Genomic DNA, 13,587 nt, shown 5'->3' on the forward strand with positions numbered 1-13,587 from the left:
TAATGATAAAATATGCGTGTTAGATAAGGAGTGGAAAAAGTCTTGCTGGAACCTAATTTTATTATAAATTAAATATTACATGTGCCATAAGTCAAAATTTCAGGGATTCATAAAATTTAGGCAATTTATTTAACTCAAGTCCATACTGTAGAAGAGTGGTATCCCTGCCAAGAAAATACAATGGTTATAATTGTACTCTGATACATTTCAAATGGAAAGCTTTCTGCAGACATAATTTTGGCTTCAAGACTGGAACACTTTCTTGGCATTGAAAGGGCATTTGATTCATCGGGTGTTTCACAATGTATCACTAAAAAGACCTGGTGAGCAGCCAGTTCCCTATAGGGTAATTTTTCCATCCAGATGCAAGTGCTATCAGAGGCCCTCGTCAGCTAAACTAATTATGATCTTGCAATTGCTGATGCCTGCTCACTCTAACATTCGACATCCTCCATTAATCATCAATACAAGGAAAATGAATGAAACGTAAAGAAATGAGGGCTGGTAAGCTGCACAGCCATAAAAATCTGAAATGAGAGCAATAACTTAACAAGATTGGGGGAATGTTTTTAGTGAGCACAAAGTCAGGCTAACAATTGCCCTTTTAAACCAAGAACACGATTTCATTAGTGTAGCAGGTTGTGCTACTTTAGGTGATGTAATAAAAACTAGATTTCCAAAGATAATCTCTGGCTCCCCTTTTTCTACTTCCCCCCACCCGACTCTGGACCAGGAATGTATCATGAGTTTCTAAGTCTCAATAACAGCAATAGCAAATGTTGGGTGTCAGTCTGCAAGTCCCAGTGAAGGCCTACTGCAAAAGTGGACTGCTGCTTCCCCCAAAATCAATGAACTATTAGAAGTTGTGTTTATCAAACATTTTGGGGACTCCCTTTGTGCAAAGTAAGCTGGGAGCCTAGTTAAGTTATAATTGTGAAACTTTCCTGGGGCTATCCTGTCATTTTCCTAGATCTAAATAACATGTTTGCAAATAAACACCAACTTGATCCACACAAGGGCAATGTAAATGTCCATTTGGAAACTAACCCACATATATGGCTGAGGCTCAAATGTGAATGTGTAACCATTCACTCCAGCCTGCTGTTCTTTCCTTATGCCCTGGGTGCTTGACACACCATGCCAAAGTGGGTGTAATCCTGATTTCAGTGAGTGTTTCAACCCTTGCACAATTTGGTGCTTAATTCTCTTGCAAAGAAAATGCCTTTCATTAGTTAGAGGGAAAATCCTGAAATTACAGCACTAGTTTCCAAAAGCATAGCTTGCTTTAAAAGGAGCACTTAGACTCCAATATAGTTTGCTATATTTTAGGTAAACCATACCACATTTTAAATATATCAGGAGTACTTTGAATACACTTATTCAGAGTCAGTAGAGCTTGGAGGTTAATAATCAGATTTAGGTGCCAGAACACTGATATTCAAAACCTGTCTCTGTCATTTGCCAGGTACAACACTGGGCAAGTCACTTAATCTTTCAATGCTTAAAGTTCTCTGATCTTTACAGTGTGAGCTACTGTGATTCTTTTTTTTTTTTTTGAGACAGAGTCTCACTCACCCAGGCTGGAGTGCAATGGCACGATCTTGGCTTACTGCAACCTCCACCTCCCGGGTTCAAGCAATTCTCCTGCCTCAGCCTCCCGAGTAGCTGGGATTACAGGCATGCGCCACCATGCCCAGCTAATTTTCTATTTTTTAGTAGAGATGGGGTTTCTCTATGTTGGTCAGGCTGGTCTCAAACTCCCAATCTCAAGTGATCTGCCCGCCTCGGCCTCCCAAAGTGCTGGGATTACAGGCGTAAGCCACCATGCCCCGCTACTGTGATTCTTATGTAGATTAATAGATGCAATTAAAACAGTGCCAGGGATGTAGTAAGTGCTCAAATCCTATTTGCTAAGAGGATTCAACTGTGATTTCTTTTGTATGAGAAAAATATTTTGTTAGTTTTCAGCCCTTGAATCTTGTTATTGAATATTTGAGAGATGCTTAAAGCATATGGTTGGATATTGTTCAGTGTGTTTCTTTCATACCAATCTTATCAAATATGAGAATGGAAAGTTGAGTCAGAGTGAAATATCTAGGTGTTCGCACCTAGAATTCAATAGGAGCAAGCTTGCATGGGGGTGGAGAGTGGGAGGTAGGTGAGAAATTCTTTCACACATGAAGTTACCTCCCGTCTAAACAAATTTAGTACTTTGGTAAGCCTAGTCGAACCTTATTTTTGGTGCAATTAAAATTTCTGGAAGTAGCAGAGAAGGTGGGAGAAGTGGGTAGTGTCCTGAGCTGTGTCACTACAGAACCACATCTTTCTAAAACACCATACAGATGCGAGCCCTGACCTGGTCACACTGTGTACAATGTAACCTGGCAGGACACAGTAAGGGATTTCCTTTGAAGTTATCAACATCCTTAGCCCAATCAAGGACAGGGAAGCAGCCTGTTACCAAAGGAACGCAGAGTAGAAGCCTCCTGTGCCCTATTTTCAAAAACAAAGCTTGGCTTTAACTTAAAGAAAAAGAAAAGCACTAACGATCTTATTTCATTCATACTTTATCCTGCATGGCAGTTTTAAAATACTTTGTCACTCTCCTTTGCAGTAAGCCTATTAAGGACAGAAATCCTGTTTCCTAATCGTCACTGAACATTCTAAGGAATAAGCACCTAGGACAGTGCTCTGTTAGGCTAAACATTAAGAAAGTTGAAAATAATCCTGCCTGCTATTTCTATCGTTATTTTTAGAAAAAAAAATATTTTAGGAAAAAAAGTAGTGTTTGTTTTTTTAAAATCCCTTTTAAATGTCGTCCATTCAGGCTGACAAATTAATCTGGAGTTGGGCAGAGATGGCTGATGATATAGAAGACACATTCAAGAAAATTCATTGTCCACTCCTACTTTCCACACTTTTTTTTTTTTTTTGAGATGGAGCGTTGCTCTGTTGCCCAGGCTGGAGGGCAGTGGCGCGATCTCGGCCCACTGCCACCTCCGCCTCCCGGGTTCAAGTGATTCTCTTGTCTCAGCTTCCAGAGTAGCTGGGATTACAGACGCCCACCACCATGCCTGGCTAATTTTTGTATTTTTAGTGGGGTCAGGTTTCACCACGTTGACCAGCCTGGTCTCCAACTCCTGACCTCAGGTGATCCACCGGCCTCTGCCTCCCAAAGTGCTGGGATTACAGGTGTGAGCCACCGCACCCAGCCCCACATGTATTTTTGAGAAGGAGCTGATGCCAGGTACTTGCTAAGTGCTGGGGGCAGCTCTCTTTTATCTTTAACATTACAGTCACAAATTGCTGATGGTTCTATCTGTGTCTGTTTATGTTTAAATAATAAATTTCTCCTTTTCCCACAAGCTGTCTTAAGAGACAATAATTTGTACCTCCATCACCTCGTGCCTGAGAGGGAAGAATTATGGGTCATATGGATAAGATCAGTGCTGGGAGGAAACAAGGATAGGAATAAGTAGCTAGCCGATAACACCAATTGGCATTCCTGAGGGGCATATATGGCACAAAACTTTCTCTCCTCTCAGACTGAGGGAAGACTGCTCACTCACACATGTAAAGCCGCAAAGAGTAGCTGCAATCTCTGCCCCTGAACTTCTCTAAGTTCACCTTCCACATCTACGTGGTTTGAACAGAGGGCAAGAGTGAAGGAGGATTGGCTGAAAACCCAAATCTACATGAGGCAGCTCAACTAAAAATTGCTACAGAAAAAATTCTGGAATCAACAATTCGAGAAAATGATTGTTTGCTTTTCTTTTAATGCTTTGAGCAGTAAAATTTAGGTTGCATTTGTGTTGTCTCCAGGCCATTTCCGTTGGCTGGTAATTTCCTATGTGAAAAAGGATGAATAATGGTACAAACAGTTAACTGCAAGGAGTTTCGAAGCCAGTGATTGCCTGGCAAATGCTTTTCAGTGATAACTGGCCTGTCTTTTGAGCACTTGATCCCTTTCGGTATTTCAAATATTATAGCCACAATACTGATTTTCACAGCAGCAATGTAGGTGATGGATCTGAACAATCATCCAAATAGATATAGAAAATGACATACCTAACTTTTAATATGAATACCCTTTAAATCCAGTGTAATTTTTTCCTCCCCTTTAGAGTAAACCAATAAGTATAATGACTAAGTATTTAAAACAAACAAACAAACAAACAAAACACAACACCTTTTGTCTTTAGGTTCACGGCTAACACCAACATGCGGGTAACAATAGTTGAAATTTTCTCTAAGTTTCCAATTTAAGTTTTGCTTTTGGGAGACTTAAATCTTCAGTCAGCTATATAACATTGATAAATAGCTGAGCCTTGGCATACATGTTAGGAAACCCAGAAATGACTTAAGACATTTTTTTTTAAATTTTAAATTGGGTCGGCTGTTTTTATTCCTTATTTTATTTTATTATTTGAAGACCAGCCAAATATAAAAATTTTAAGGTTTCCAAATCTCCAAATTTTGAAAAGGAACTGATTTCATCTGATTAATATGAAGTAAATTTGATTGAATGATTTATTAAAGTGGCTTAACATTTACAGACATGGATATTCATCTTCAAGATATTAAAGGTTTCCATTGGTGAAGGAATTTGTGAATAAATGATTTTTTACAATAATTTTCTATGAATAAGAACCATACTGAAACCATGTAATTACATAACAAGCCCTGATAGGCAGAATATTTACTCGCATTTTTTATGGTTTTATATCTTAGCCATTTTAAATCGAATCAATCTGAAATCTGATTTATATAATGTTAGTATGAATATACCTCAAATATTTTTAACTCTTTAAATATTTTCTGTGTTTATCTGATCATATCAAAAAGTCTTTGCAACATTCATGTTAGCGAAATGCATAGATGGTTATGAGCAAAGCTTCTGGTACGATTTCACAGTAATACAATTTCAGTGGTAAATTAAGTCAATTAAGTTCTGGGAGTAATTATTGCGTGTCCACCATGTGCCTGGCACTGTGCTACAAGCCAGGGTCACAGCATGAGACAAACATGGTCTGTAATCTTGCAGATTTTCCAGTGGAATCTTCTAAAAACATACTAATTATGGAGCTAAAGCAACACAAACAGAAATTGTTCATGAACATTGACAGTTGAAATCATGTGAATTACGTGGAAACTTTCCTGAAGATACCAAAGTATTTCCCATTCATAAATCTCATTTAGAGGCCAAAAGTTACCTAATAATCAGAGGGGTTACTTCCTGTGCTCCTTTGTAAAAATGTGTAAAAGTTTAAGTCACTTCAGAAACAAATTAATACTTGCTTATTTTCACATTAGTAATAATGTCCTATCAATCACATTGTTCTATTAATTACCAATAGAGTTGACATGACTTAATGTGTTCATGACTGTCAGATATGTAGTTGATATTCAATAATTGTTGATATTCCATAATTCAATAAGTGCTGAATATTATTTTAGTTCTTATCTCTATCATTCGCCACTAGGAGACATCGAAGGCCATGTCCCTCCCCTCTTCCCCTCCAAAATAGAATTAACCAGCTGTTGACTACACACCAGTAGACCCTATGGAATATACTGAATTTAGGAGCTAAAACAACTTAAAAATAGATGGTGGTTTGCAATAAACACCTTTAGATTAATAGCCAGACTCTTACCAGGAGCACAGGCTGGCCAACAATTGAACAAGACCAGGGAAAGCACTCTGCCAACAGAATGCAATAGTTTACCAATATCCTGGCCAACTTTTGTTTCAAATAAAATTGTGAAGAATCCGTTGAAATGGGCTGTACAGCATGTCTTTGCCTGCTTTAAAACAGTCCTCTTTGTCCTCAGATTTCTTGCCAAAAAACTGAAGGGACTCTATCAGGTTCAGCCAAGCACCCATCTTATAATCACCATAGAGCTTGGAAACAAAACCTGTTTACCCTGCTTATTAAATTCACTTCCTCAACACATCAGCAATGATAATGGAGACCAGTGTAAACTAAACTGGCATCTCTGGCTAACAGCAATAGAACAGTTTTTGTTCCAGGACATGAGGCAATACATACTCCAGTAATCATACCTTGCACTGAGATATGAATGCACCTAAGACTTATCCCACTGACAATGTCGCCACATAGGGAGCTACCCAATATATCAGGTAATGCTGCTGTGCTAAACACATTAGCTCCATCTCTTCTGAGATGTAACTGGTGATTCTCAGAGTGAAAGAGCAGAAAATCACTATTTCCCCATGTATATCCCACTCTTTATTCATACAGATTCTTTACATCTCAAGGTTTTAGAAATTTATCACACAGATATAAAACCTATTACACAGATCTGAGGACCCCATCTCCCTTCTTTAACTAACCCCATATTTGGTAGCTAACCCTGTATTTGGTAAAGGAGCAAACCAAACACCCTGTGTCATAATGAAATTACATAATAGAATCAGAATTGGAAAAACCCAGATTTCTGGAGTTCTAACCACGCTGTTTCTGTAATAATGTTCTGCCTTTACAGCAAGTACGCATTTGGACAGCTAAAAATATGGTTGAAAATTTATGTCTGCACTGTCTTTTTTTCATTCCACGTGAAAGTCATTATTGTTAAAAGAACTACTCAAGTCTCTCAGAGCTTCTATTTTTGCCATCCTGTATCTGTTTTCACCCTTCCTTCAGCTACAACAATGGCTGGAAAGTAGCTCTACGGGGACTTTCTTCTATGCCAGTGCCAAAATCTGACACTGGAAGGAAAAAAATACTAAAAGGCCTTTTGGAGGCACAGTTAAACAATTTTAGCACCTCTTAAACTTCAGTGTGACAGCACAAGAGTTGATTCTTCTAATAAATTTGTTGCATATTTTATTTATATAATATATTTAATAAGCAGATTTATTCTGGGATAGGTTCATATTCTAAAAATAAAAATATCAGCGATGAAGACCTTTCTAGAAAAGTCCTAAAAGCCAAAAGTCTCAGCTTCTAGGCATTTAATTAGAGAGTCAGATACAGTTATTAATATTTCATGTATTACACTTTTTTAGGGCTGCCTTTATAATATATAATGGTTATTTTGGGAAAAAACAGAAAAAAAATCAATAATTCTTTTCATAGTATCTAACATAATAACTGGTTTATGAAGTGTTGCCACCCTCGAGGCAGCTATATACAATTCAGTGGTTCCTCGATGGTTTCTCACACTCTTGGGGATCATACAATCTTTTGGTGAAATGTATGACACTCTCCAGAAAAAAATAAAGTGTAAAATATTTTACAAATAACTTTAACATGGTCAAAAGCATGTCCCTCACAAAATGTATCCAAAGATTTCCTGTGGATTTGAGTGCCGACTGATCCAGATCCCAAGGTTAAGAACTCCTAACACATATTATCCCAGTTTAGATTTACGGTGAATTACTAATTACTATTACTCTCCTTTTATTGATGAAGTACGAAACTGACAATAGTTCTTTGACTTATCTAGCATCAAAAAACACATTCTGGTCTCTAAGTCTAGGCAATACGACAGGATCATATTCTAAAAAGCATTTTCGGCCAGGCGTGGTAGCTCATGCCTGTAATCCCAGTGCTTTGGGAGGTCAAGGTGGGAGGATTGCTTGAGGCTAGGAGCTTGAGATCAACCAAGGCAAACACAGCAAGAACGTGTCTCTACAAAAAGTTAAAAAAAAAAAAAATTAGTTGGGTGTGGTGGTATGCATCTATAATCTGAGCTACTCTGGAGGCTGAGGAGAGAGGATGGTTTGAGCCCAGGGGTTCTAGACTGTAGTGAGCTATATAATCATGTCACTGTACTCCAGCCTGGGCAACAGAGCAAGACACTGTCTCCAAAATAGATAAATAGAAAATTAATTAAATAAAAAAGAATTTTTGAATCAACTATTTAATAGAATCCTCTTGTTTGACTATCTTTGTCCCTTTTTAAATAATCATCATTGTACATATGTTTGCAGGATAACATACGATAGGCCTAGTCTCATTATCTGATATCCTCAAAATGATCCTAAGAGGCAAGTATTATTATCATTATTATTATTATTCCCTCCACTTTATAGATGAGAAAACTGAGGCTTAGAAGCAATTTGCAACTGCTGAATAGTAGGGCTAAGATATAAACCCAGGTTGCCCTCACTTCAAAGCCACAGTGAACCATGTTTCAGGCCTTATTACTAAAGAGGAGATTGGGGAATTTTTACCAAAAATATTACACCATATCCTGGCCTTAAAGAACACTTATCTCTTCAAACCACCCAATAACAGCTGATTGAAATTATGCAAGTTTTGAGGTACCAGAAAGAAATGAGTCATCCTTCATCAGATATGGCAACGAGCTGTTTTGAGGTCGACAGACACAGTCATAGCCAGAGGAACAGAGCACTTGGCTGATGGAGGGGGCAGTGCTGGGGAAGGGGGAGGGGTGCAGTACATGTGTTTTGATCCTGCTGTGTCAAAAAAAATAAAAAAAGTATGTGAAACAGGCCGCTGCTTAAAAGCAGAAGTTGGTGACACCACTGACTTAGCCTCTCATAGCGCCTGCTACATGGGAGGTTAGCTGTGAATGAAAGTCTCTCTTTGCTTTTGCAGAAGACTTGGCTAGAGTTGGGGCAAGAAAAATGGTGCTGGGGTTTTGACATGCTCTGTAAACACACATGTTCAGGTAACAATTTACTAGATTTCTTTTATACATGTGTATGTTCCAAGGCAGAGACCTTTTGTGATATTTGGTATCATTTTTATTCAAGATAAATTACTGGCAGTTCTGAAAGATGAGGTTATTTTACCAAATTCCTCAAGAATCAGATAATATAAAAATATTTTAAATAATGTCTGCTTAAAAACTCCCCCACTATTATATATAAAACTTCATGTTCTTCATCTATCTATGAAGTTTACTATTATACTTCTCATATGTGATATACTTTTGCATTTCATCACAGAAGAGTAATGACAAAAATACTCCTAACTCTAAACATTTTTTATAGGCTATCCAATTGAGAGTATTCAGTACAAGTCAGATGTTAAAACACCGCCTTGAGTCTGCTCAGCAGAAAGATGGCAACCACTGCTTATTTTAATGTAAACAACAAAAACATACGGGAATACATGAGTTAAATATACAGAGGTTCAAAACAGTTAAAAGAGTTAATGATAAACTATGAATGTGTCCACAAAAAGACCCTGACACCAAATATGCAATTTGGATTAAATACTTCACAGACTATCTCGGGAATACCTCTGGGACCACGCAATTCTCTCTGACTTTTAGAAACATGGGGAATGGGGCAGTGGGAGACTAAAAAAAAATGAACCTGAATTTCATTTATTTTTGACACTATAAATCATTAAAAATATTCTCTCTCATTTAATTCAATTTTGTATGTCCTCAGGACAGGTAAAATCATAGGTATTTACGGACACCTTTCCAATGATTAAAACAAGCACTTAATGTTATGTCATTATTCAAATGAAAGATTTGTCTTTAAATAAGAGCTCTGTGACCACTATTGGTGAAACCGACCATGAGCAGATAATTTCATGATAGAGGTACTGTGCAGGCAGGGAAACTGAGCTGATTTCTAAAGTTTTAATAACATGATTTTTAAAAGACGAAGTGGAATTATGAATTTCCTTAACAATAATGATGTAATTTTGTAATAACTGAAATCTTTCACGGGAAAACTACCTCTTCAATAACTCACCCAGTCAATTACACAGGAAAGTCCTATAATAGGCTGTCCCTACTCCCTGCCCCGTCAAATAGCTCACGTACACGACTTCCTTTTCAATTACCAACTTGTCTGCAGTACCATCTGTAAAAACGAACACATACCTTATGCTGCCAGTTTTTGCTTTTGCACGTCCATTAGTGGGACTGGCTGCAGCTGCTCAAGAAGAAAGCAGTGATTGTCTTTGTTATGTATACATACGTAAAAATTCTCTCTTCAGTACCACCAGATTAGCTCAAGGTAATACATTGTCTTGGGTAGGAAACTGCACTCATACGAGCCTTACTCGCACCCGGCTCTCTCTGTGATCTGGAGTTTATTAATCACACTATATCGCATACCAAAGTAAGAACTACCTCATCGCATCAAGCATTCTGGAGAGTGCCCCTCAGTCATCCGTACCAAAAGGAACAGTTAAAGCTGTTTCTCACTTTGACATTTTGTACATCGAGCAGAATATCAGGAAACCAAAACCGAGACCTGGCAGCCCAACTTGAGACACAAAACTCCTGGTGAGTGAGATTTTATTTCATGAGAAGGGCTCTGAAAATATAACACTAACTTTTCAACAACTTTATTTTCCCCTGCCTTATGTTTATATTCTTTTTCTGTTGGCATTATTTTTCCTCTAGATGAACACACTGAATTGGTCACACAATCTCGGCAAAAGACGTAAATAAATTATAGCAAGAAATTACCCACAATTATTTTTTAAAGTGATCTGTGTTAAAGAAATGTCATTTCTCCCTATTGTGAAGTAATATAGATTTTTTAAAGGAAAAGAAAAAAATTACCAAGCTCTTAAAGATATTTTGAAAAAGGATTCATAGTGTAGCTGAAATTTAAAACACATACAAAAAATGAAAAGCAAACAAAAATGCTTAGTTGTGACTTACCCTTTGCTATTTCACATTTACAAATTTACCCCAAATGTATCAAAACTACTCTTCATCATAAGAGGAACTTTGTGACAAGGTACAAACTTAACTGTTGGAGCATTCGAATGTTAGTTTTGCCTCGGCTTTTCATATCTTGAATTGTCTTAAATCACAAAATAGTCCTACTTTCTCTGTATAGGTATAGGAGACAGACTGCTGGATTCCAATTATTTTCATGTGCAAGTCACACAGGGGAAAGGAGGCTCTTGAAGAAGGACCTACTTTTTCCTTTAATCTTTATATTATCAGTGCATTGCATATAGTGGGCATTTAATTAGTGATAGCTTAATTGAATTGACCTCTAGCAGAAGAGATGCTACTGCCACTTTGGAGTGTGTGTGTGTGTGTGTGTGTACATATACAAGCATTATGCTTTAAGCATACCTTTATTCATGAAATATGAAGGACAGCCATTGTTACAGAAACTAGAACTTAGATTGAAAACAGTTTCACTTTTGTGAAATGCAAAAGAAAATTAATAAATTCTGGGCCATGTTTAGGCCCAGGAGGGGAGAGGAAAGGAACAGTCCCTGCTTGTCTGAGCTAATGAGCAATTTGCAAAATGTGTAGAAATGGCATATGTTGGTTATGTATATACATGTACATACAAACATATATACATACATACACTCACGTAAATGAATAAATGGAATCATTTTCAGCACTACCATGTAGTGAGACATCACTAGTTGTTTTTATTTTCATTAAAGCAATATCATATTTTATAAGTGGGATTAAAACACCAACAATGTTGTCAAGAAATTCCATGAGTTTCTTACATAGTGGAGAATAAATATAATTGGTTATATGTTAATTTTATATTAAAAAACTGAAAAAAAAAATGAAGCAATAGAGTACCTAGGAGAGTGCTGTAAATGTCAGCCTTATAATTATTTACTTTAGTAGGAGGAAAATAAGACACTGATAACTTATGATTAATTTTTATTGCCAACTTATTTTTATTACTATGTTGGAGTTCTCTCAATTCACATACATACTCAGTTAACATAAACATAATTATGTATGTGAGACTATGGAATGTCATGTTTGACATATATGAGGCATTCAGAGATCATTAAATTTCTCCTTTCTCTCTTAATTTCAGAAGAGATTGAATAATTCAATAGACCTTAGATTTTAAAGATATTGAAAACTGAATACACTTTTGGCACTTATATACAAGTGTATAACTCAATATCTATGTTAATGTGCATATGCACAAAACTTATACAAAGCGCCTCATATTTATTTTTACAACATGAGAAAATGTATTAATGGTGACCCTAAAACTCCCTTATATAAGAAACTGTCTTTTAAAGAGTTTATTACATCAATGACACATTTAAAAATATATGAATACATCTCTCCTCTCTTTCTTTCCTATTCTCTCCTTTTGACTGCATTCTAAAAGATCTTTAAGGATTACATTACATAACTCTGGTGGTGACTTCCTCCATTTTAAAGATACATATTTCTCACACACAAACCAAGTTGAAATTTGAGGAAGGAAATCAGGGTCCTTTCTAGAACATAAAGGAACACATTGTAGATCACATTCCCTAATGCATGTTTTATTACTCATTTCTAGCTGCAGGTAGCTTTCTTCTTTCATATAGTGTAGCCACATAGATTACACGCACAAAATATAAAAATAGATATTTGATTCCTAGATTATAAATAAAGTTGACTCACTTGGGTTTATACAGACCCAGACATAGAAACTTTGCTAATTTTGAGCAAATTTTGGGTGGTAGCTGCACATTTATATCCATAAATTTTATTCCATTTGGAATTTGACTAACATTGGCTACTTTATAAATATATATGCATGCATTTATAGTTAATACACACACAAACATACATTTATAATATGTATAAGCATATACACATATATTCCTTAGCTTTTCAAAAAAAGCTTCAAGGTCCTCTAGTTTAATATATTTAAAAAATTCAGAGGCTAATGCTCTTATCTTTTAAAATGTCAACTTGAAAAAAATGGAAGTCATACTTCTCTCCCAAGATAAGAAGTTATATCTGACTTAAAAGATAATTTTTTCTGTAAATAAAATAAATATAAAAATATAATGGCAGAATCAGTAAATTAATGAAACTTAAGGACCCAGCAGTAGGATTTAACGAAGAATTAATTTATGCATAATTTAAAAACACGTGCAGATACTACATGCTTCAAAATGTTTGTACTCTCTGAAAGAAATGTTAAGTGGCTAGATCTGATGTAGGCCATCCTCTTTCCACCAATTGTCTACAATTTATTTGATCTATAATTTTATTTAAAAGTCCACAATTTTATTTAATTAACTTGTGTACATACACACACACACAAAATGTGTGTGTGAATACAGACGTATAATTTTTATTTATATTTGTATTTTTTAAAATTTATTTTTTAAATGCATTCCAAATGAAAGCAGTAATTCAAAAATAAACAGAATGGACTGATTAGTATCAAACTAACATTGAACTCAATTCACATTAAAAACATTTAGGTACAGAAAAGTGTGCCTGCTATATAAAAGTAATAACTTTTAAAGAAGTAGAAAATCACCATTAGCAGAGGTTTAGTTAGTCAATCTAGTGCAGGATAAAAATGTAGTGCAGGATAAAAAAATAGATTTGTGTAAGTTTACAAATTTCAGAAAATGACCAAATTACTCCACTTATCTCATTAACTTGACCTCTTTCAGGATATGACCTTCCTAATAGATTTGTTTTATAAGATATGACATTGTGAACAGCTGTGCTATTCTTTCTTGAACTTGACTTTTTTTTTTTCTTAATGATGAAAATAGGCTGAATTTACTAACGCATGTGTATTCTTTGGTAAAAGTGGGGGAAGGGAGGAATCAGAAATGGAAAAATAATGTGAGTTCCTATCTGAGCAAGTCATTTTGAAACTCA

General features: G+C 36.0%; 1 protein-coding gene across 8 annotated transcripts in view; it reads right to left on the bottom strand.

Moving 5' to 3' along the window:
- Positions 1–13,587, bottom strand: part of TRPS1 (transcriptional repressor GATA binding 1) — a 266,411-nt gene that overhangs the window by 15,900 nt on the left and 236,924 nt on the right. The window lies entirely within an intron of this gene.

The sequence above is a fragment of the Pan paniscus genome, chromosome 7, assembly GCF_029289425.2.
Source record: "Pan paniscus chromosome 7, NHGRI_mPanPan1-v2.0_pri, whole genome shotgun sequence".
Lineage (NCBI taxonomy): Eukaryota > Metazoa > Chordata > Mammalia > Primates > Hominidae > Pan > Pan paniscus.